Below are 8,025 nucleotides of genomic sequence, written 5' to 3'. Positions count from 1 at the left end.
CCCACCACAATTCCCAAAAATCCACTAATACCCTTCCCAGGATTTTTAAAGAGGGGACGGTGAAGCCATAAAGACCCCGCAAGATCCATCGAAAGACTTCCGCAAGAAGATTTTAAGCCGCAAGCCGTCCGAGGATAAATACCGTGCCGATTCGAGTTTTCTTGAAGACTCCTAAGCTTTCGTCGCAAGCACCATTCCGAAGAGGAACCCTCCCGCATACAAGGATAAAGGCAGAGGTCAGAAGGCCGTATTCCGAGAGCCGTCACTCCGTGGACCACAAAGGCAAATCGGACGTCGAATTTACGTCTTCGATGGCCCCAAAAAGATCCCAAGATGCGACCGCGGGAGGCTCATCTCCGAACGTGCAAGTGGACATCTCCCCGACTCCTCAAGTCCAGGTTCTTTCGAGTTAATTCCGCATAAGGAAATGATAAGGCGCGCTTAGCCCATAAAAAGGAATTGCATTTTACGCTTAAATTTAATGCATAAGGAAATTGGAAAGAAATACATGTGATAGGACATCTCTTGAACGTTAGGTAAGATTGGAATTGTCATGAATTTGAGCGAGTAGAAGGCCAGTTGCATATAGATTGGTACCTTATCAAGGTAATGAGTCTAAACTTAGGCAAAGAAATGGAATTTATAAATGCATTCTCTTTCGTCCTAGACATGGTAGGAATAAGCGGGTGCCGCACATTAGGCAACATGCTTCTCATAATAACTTCATAGGAAAAGGGTTAACACCATAAGGTATTTTCCGGAAAGAATAGAGTACTAAAGTGAACGTATGGACTTGCAAATAGCTTGTAAGATGGAATAAATTAACATTAGTTTGTATAAACTTCATTATCTACTTCGTAGCTAGGAGAACGTTGTGTATTGCGTAGTCGTCATGCCATCATTAAGAGTTGCATTTAGGGTCAAAGCATAGGATTCGAAAGTATAGACTACAAAGTAGTAGGCATGATTAATTGGTAAATCCTAGCAGGACCTAGGAAAGTTAGCGTACAGATTGGCAAGCATTTTACCTTACCAAGGAAAGATAAAGTTATCATGAACCATGTGATACGTAGAGGCAATCAATCGCATGTTTACGCGTATTGGTGGAATTGTATCTATTGCTCTCCGTTAGATTTAGTTTATTACCTTTAGAAGGATCATCCTCGTCACAAGATAGGTATAATTGAAGTGACTAAGTAACCTAAACCACAAGGGACTCATATGGGTATGGCTCCGTCGGTATGAAAGGTATTCCAAGTGCTAACTAGAATTTAGTGCAATAATAATTCGACCTAGCAAAAACCGTGAATCTAAAGATCCTACACACGTTCACAAAATGTCGAAGCAATTGGATGTTCATGTATGAAATGATCTAAGGTTTTATCCTAAGGATCATGATGAAACTCCGACGGAGTTGCCTATTTCTAGGACCATGGGTCAACATAATTAGGAATGGGTTGGAGGATACCCTAAACCCTGCTACTCGGCTAGAGATAATTCCGTGGCCAGAGGACGCCATTCAATGGGTGGAATGATCCCGTGGAATTAGATGCAATACATGTGCAAAAAGCTGCAACATTGTATAGACTTGAGACTTGTCCACAAGAGAGTTGTCATCTCTCGAAATGAGGTTGGCAAGTTAATTTACAAGAGGATGAGCAATCATCCTGTTACTCACTTTTCTTGGGGAATAATTGCCAAGGAAAAGGAAAGTTAGGTATTTGCCTTGAAGCAAATGACCAGACAATAAACTAAAGCGACATAGTCGCTGGAATCTACCACAACAAAACCTAAAGTATTGGTAGGGTATGACCCTAACCCAAGAATGATAGGAATCTTGCCAAGTTGCAATTGATTCCGGATCGAATGCGGGTTGCATTCGGAGGAAAGGAGTTACTCCTTAACAGTTTGCCAGCTAAACGACCATTGAAATTGATTGTGCTTGTAACAGTTTAGAAAGGACTGTTTGCATTGTTTGCTCAATGAACTAAAGGATGAAAATATATCTAAAGCTTCAGGTTGGTGCCTGAGAGGCAGCTTCAGTTACCCCCGACTGCCTGCCTGACCCTAACCAAGGGGGTTGTTAACCGCGCCGGGAACGTGGACCGAACCCGCCGTGAGAGGTCTCTCCGTTGAGTTCTACTTGGAGCAGGAGGACGCTTGGGTGCCAGAGGGGGCTCTGGCTGTAAATCCCTCGCCTTCCGGGCCCTACACAAGAGACTAACGTGACTCGGGATTGGATCTCGAGGCCCGCATACTAGTCTACGGGCGGAAACTTGGATTAAGTAATCACTGAAGGATTACTGGATAGCCTTCGGGCGGATTATGAATACGCCTACGGGCGGGAACTCCTTGTATTCCAAAGATAAAAGGATAAAATGATAATAAAGGAGTTGTTTGACATTGTCTTCTTTATGTCCTGTGATAAGATTACGTGAAGGAACCAGTGCTTAACAGGGCTAATCAAGGAAGCTGTTTTTATATGTCAAACTAATGTGGTAGGTAATTACATAACTAAAACAAACCGAGGAAAGTGCGGAGGATGGACCATGGGTCTGTCCTATGGAAGGGTGGTCCCGGTTAGCCGGGAACTTTTCTCAAAGTCTTCGGCGAACAGAGGATGATCGTCATCTCCGAAACAAGTAATGAGAACGATGACTTGGAATTGCAGCGTGAATCCGCTTCGGACCTGGCGTTTCTGCGTAAAGTAGTTCGCTCGGGTCTGACGCTAGTTGTTGCTAGCTAATGACCAAACAGGGAAACCCAAATTCAGGTCGATCCTAAGTGGGAACGGCCAGGATACTTCCGCTACGTGGCAGACTCGGGAAGACCTAGATTGCAAAACCCGTAACATTCCATGGGAGTGCCGGGCGGAGTTTTCTAGACATCCTTTCCGATGGACTGCTAAGACGTGTCCTGAATGGTTCTAGTGGACACGTTACAAACTTTCAGCACCATGGATCATTGGTAGCACCTAATGAGGGTGGGGCATTGATCATATCTAACACCCCCCCTCAATGTCCACCCATAGGTGAACTATCTCCTCGGCCCAATGCTGAGTCTCTGAAGATGAACTTGAAGCAGATCCTTTGTAAGTGCTTTGGTGAAGATATCTGCTCCATTCTCCTCTGTTGGACAGTAGACCAATTCCACTATCCCATCCTCCATCAAATCACGCACATAGTGATACTGGATCTCTATATGTTTGGTGCGTGCATGAAACACTGGATTTTTGGCAATCGCAATGCAACTTTGATTATCACATCACAGCACATTTGGTTCTTCATCCTGCACTCCCATATGCCATAGAATCCTTCTCAACCATACGGCCTCACATGCAGCAAAACATTCTGCCTTGTACTCTGCTTCGGTAGAAGACAATGCTACTGTTGGTTGCTTCTTACTAATCCAAGAGAAAATTCCTGAACCCAAAGAGAAACAATAACCAGAAACTGACTTCCTGGAATCAATGTCTCCTGCCCAATCTGAGTCACAGTTCCCCACAAGAGAAGTTCCGAAACTGTATGTGATACCATAGTCAAGAGTTTTCTTCAAGTATCTGAGCACCCGCATCCCAGCTTTCCAATGACTCTCATGAGGTTTGTTTGAGAACCTGCTCAAAACACCAACAGCAAAACTGATATTTGGTCTGGTGTTACACAAGTAGATCAGGCTGCCGACCAACCTCCTATACCTCCCAATGTCTGCTAGTGCTGATGTATCCTCGACGGATAACTTTGCATTCACTTCCATAGGTGTAGCTATCTCCTTGCACTCGGTCATGCCAAATGCCTTCAAGATCTCCCATGCATACTTCTTCTGAGAGATGAAGATATTTCCTGGCTCTTGCCAGACTTCAATCCCCAAACAATAGTGCAGCAAGCCCAAGTCTGTCATCTCAAACTCAGAACTCAAAGCCTTTCGAGTTTGGTTGATCATATCTTCATAGTCACCTGTAATAAGAAGGTCATCCACATATAGGACAATCATTACAGACTTTTTACCATCCCTGTATACATACAAGTTAGCATCTGAGGCACATCTTTTGAAGTTTAGGTTTAAAAAGAACCTATCTATCCGCTGGTACATGCTCTGGGGGCTTGTTTCAGCCCATACAATGCCTTCTTCAGTTTACACACTTTGTTCTCAGAATGAGGGGCCTCAAACCCTGGTGGCTGAGCCACGTACACTCGGAATGAGGGGCCTCAAACCCTGGTGGCTGAGCCACGTACACCTCCTCCTTGAGGTCACCATTTAAGAACGCTGACTTAACATCCATTTGGTACACTGGCCACTTCTCATGGGCAGCCACTGCAAGTACCGTGCGAATAGTGGTCATTCTGGCAGTTGGGGCAAATGACTCTTGAAAATCAAACCCTTCAACTTGTGAAAATCCTTGGGCAACCAGTCTAGCTTTGTACTTTTCTAAGGTACCATCAGCCTTGTACTTTACCTTCCAGATCCACTTGGTGCCAATAACCTTCCGCTTTGCTGGTCGATCCACTAGCTCCCAAGTGTCATTCTTCATTATGCTGTCATACTCTGCCTGCATAGCAGCCTTCCATGATGGATCTCCAAGTGCTTCTTCTAAGTCAGTTGGCTCCTTTACTTCTCTCATAATCTCAACCATCAAGGCCATATTGACTATGTGAGCAGAAGCCCTCCTTTGCTCCTCTATTCTCTGAGATCTCCTTGGTCCGTCTGCCTTCTCCTCAACAGATGCAGGCATAGGATTATTGTGGTCATAGAGCTGCTTCACCCAGCGCGGCAATGGCTTTTCCGGTGGGGTGATGTCAGGTTGGTGAACTTTTTCCTCATCATCTGAAGATGATGCTTCCTCCTCCTTAAGGATAGGGATAGCTCTCGGGACAGGTTCATAGTGGACTACTTCGCTTGATGATAAAGTGGAAGAACTTGCCTTCTCCTCCTCCATTGTATGCGGCTCCTCCTTGAACACCACATCACGGCTCGCGATGATCTTCTTTGCCTCTTGGTCATATAATTTGTAAGCCTTCTGTTCATCACTATAACCCAAGAAGATACATTTTCTGCTTTTTGGTTGTAACTTATTTCTCTTCTCATCTGGAACATGTGCATAACATTCACATCCAAAAATTCTGAAATGTGAGACAGATGGTTTCTTACCAGTGTAAGCCTCATGAGGTGTTTTTTCCTTGAGAGCCTTTGTATAGCTCCGATTTAGAATGTAGACTGCAGTATTAACAGCTTCAGCCCAAAAATGGTTAGGCAATCCCTTGCCCTTTAGCATGCATCTTGCCATCTCCACAATGGTACGATTCCTGCGTTCCACAACACCGTTCTGCTGAGGTGTGTGAGGCGTCGTCAATTGACACTTGATCCCTTTGCTCTTGCAAAAGCCTTCAAACTCCTTTGAGTTGAACTCACCACCACCATCTGTTCTAAATTTCTTCACACTTTTCCCTGTTTCATTCTCAACAAGTATTAGCCATTCTTTAAACTTACCAAAAGCTTGAGCCTTATCACGAAGGAAGTACACCCACATCTTCCTACTGTAGTCGTCGACAATCAACATAAAATAAGAAGATCCCCCCAAGGCCTGTGTAGGCATTAATAATGCACAAAACTCCTCAAAAGTCAAAGCTTGAGGTCTCACCTGAGTATTAAGGGTAGTTACTAGTCCATCAAACTTTTGTGGACAAATCCGAAGACATCTCCGAGCTAGCTCTTCGCTAGTCTTTTGTATCCCAGCGCCAGCCATCTGGTCGCGCAGATTCTTAATCCGAGTGATGAATGCTTCAACCGTCTCTCCTTCAGCAAACTTCTCCGCTGCTAGTTGATTCTCCAAGTTTTGAATCCTTGTTTGGTTTTGCGTTTCGTACTGACTCCTTAGTACATTCCAAGCCTCTGACGCTTTGGTTGTATGCTGAATCAGAGTCAAAACACTGTCAGAACAGCTTGTAACCAAGGCACACAATGCATCTGCATTCCTTTGTTTCCAAGCTCGTAGAAGATCTGCATTCGGAGGAATCATCACACTAGGATTTGATGGGTCGGGGATAGGCTGTGGTTCTGCATCAATCCCCAGCACAGTCTCCAGAAGCTCATAAGAATCAAGGATAGTTGTAATTTTGAACTTCCACAAGGTGTAGTTTGTACCATCTAACTTGCCTTTGCTGAAGGTTGGTGGATGAATCCTCAGTGTTTGAATAGCCGGTACAACAGCACCACCTCCTGCACCGCTTCCTGATGCGCCAAAACCGCTTCCCGGAGTCGACATCGTTTCTCTTTGCTGTTGAAGCCTTTGCCTCTTGCACGCTCTCTGATCTCTAGAGCCCCCTGGGCTCTGATACCATGTAAAATATACACGGCGCAGCGAACAGAATCTGAGAAAGAGATAGAGAGTACACAACAGATAAGAGGAGAATCAGTAAATTCTTTAACTCCAAACAACTGATACAAAGATGGCTCTATCCACCCGTGCGCTTCCACTGTGTGAAGCTTAGATGGCGATCTAGACAGAAGATAGGTGAAGAGCTTAAGGCTAGCTAGAACAACAACTCTGACTGGGTGAAAGATGAGTGAGTGATGGCTGCGAAGGGGTTTAGCTTTTATAGACCTACCATATGAGCCTCCACTAGTCGGCCAGGGAATATTCCAAGGAATATTCCCTTTACCATCAGGCCAGGGGCGCTGCCCCTAGACCCCCGCCAAGGGGGCCGCTGGCCCCCCTGGGACCCCCCAGCCAGGGGCCGCTTCCGCGGCCCCCAGACCCCACAATAGGGGCCCCTTTTAACTCCCTTACCACGCAACTCAATGCAATGTGCCTCGAGTTGCTACCAGCTTAACCACTCCGTCTAACCCAAAGATTAGATCCACAACAGTCACCTTTTTGCCATCCGGTCATATAGACCTCATCTGATATACAAGTCAGGACTCAACCAATGTCCGGGCTCACATTTGGCTTCTCCTCATAATGGGGGCCTTACAACTTTCAGCACCATGGATCATTGGTAGCACCTAATGAGGGTGGGGCATTGATCATATCTGACATAATCTTCAAGAGTTTGTTTGAATTTTAAATGCCTTCATAGCACTAAATCACATTGGTCCTTCATTATCTCATATCTTGGTATATGGATTTCCACTTTTGACGATATCATCTTGCTCATGGTTTTCCAAGCCCATTAACTTGAAGATGCCATTTCTTAGAGATTAGATTGAAAGCGACCCTTCTGTTGAACTTTAGGTGTAGGTTTGATATAGCATATCATAGGCAACAAGCCCAGCTAATGCTTTAAGTGGAAGAGAAGTTGGAAATTAGGATTTGTACTTTACTTAGGACTACATTGGATGAGCATTATATACTCACAAATACCATTTAGAGCTAGTAAGATGTGTAACCTTAAGAACTCCCAGTTGATTTATTTGGGTCTAGAGAAAGTGTGGGACCTCAATAGGGCCAAATGATTAGTTAGAGATCTGAGCTACAGATTCACCCTAGTCACTAGTTTGACTATTGTGCCACACATTTGCAATAGACCGAATTTGTTAGGTGGCATATCACATGCTTGTTAGCTTTGGACCAAGTAGTAGGTGGAATTCAATTTCTAGAAAGTGATAACCATAATAAGGAATTGTGGAGGATTAGGGCTATAGAAATCTGAGGAGAAATCAAGTTAAAGGCCAAAAGATTGATCTTCAAATTGCTTTATAAGCTCAGTGAGGAAAACCATGGGGGGCTATCATGATTAAACACATGTGAGAGAAGGAAAATATGTATGTGGAAAATGGACATCAATTAGCCATAAGGCAAAGTTACATGGGGAAAAGTGGACAAAACTTACATGGGTGAAAATGGACAACACTTAATTAGGAGGATATTGCTTACCAATGGGAAAATCTAGTTCCCAATATCTATCATGAGAAGTGCTCATTGACCAATGGAGATAAGTTGTGTCTAAGGTTCAATGAAAATTTGGAAATGATAGTTATATGAGAGGCAAAGTGTTTCTACAAAGTGTTTGGATGTTTCCTCAACCTTAT

The sequence above is a fragment of the Lygodium microphyllum genome, chromosome 20, assembly GCF_053477565.2.
Source record: "Lygodium microphyllum isolate KBCC chromosome 20, Lygodium_microphyllum_v1.1.10, whole genome shotgun sequence".
Lineage (NCBI taxonomy): Eukaryota > Viridiplantae > Streptophyta > Polypodiopsida > Schizaeales > Lygodiaceae > Lygodium > Lygodium microphyllum.
The sequence above is the reverse complement of the archived record's forward strand: the minus strand, read 5'-3'. Positions refer to the sequence as shown.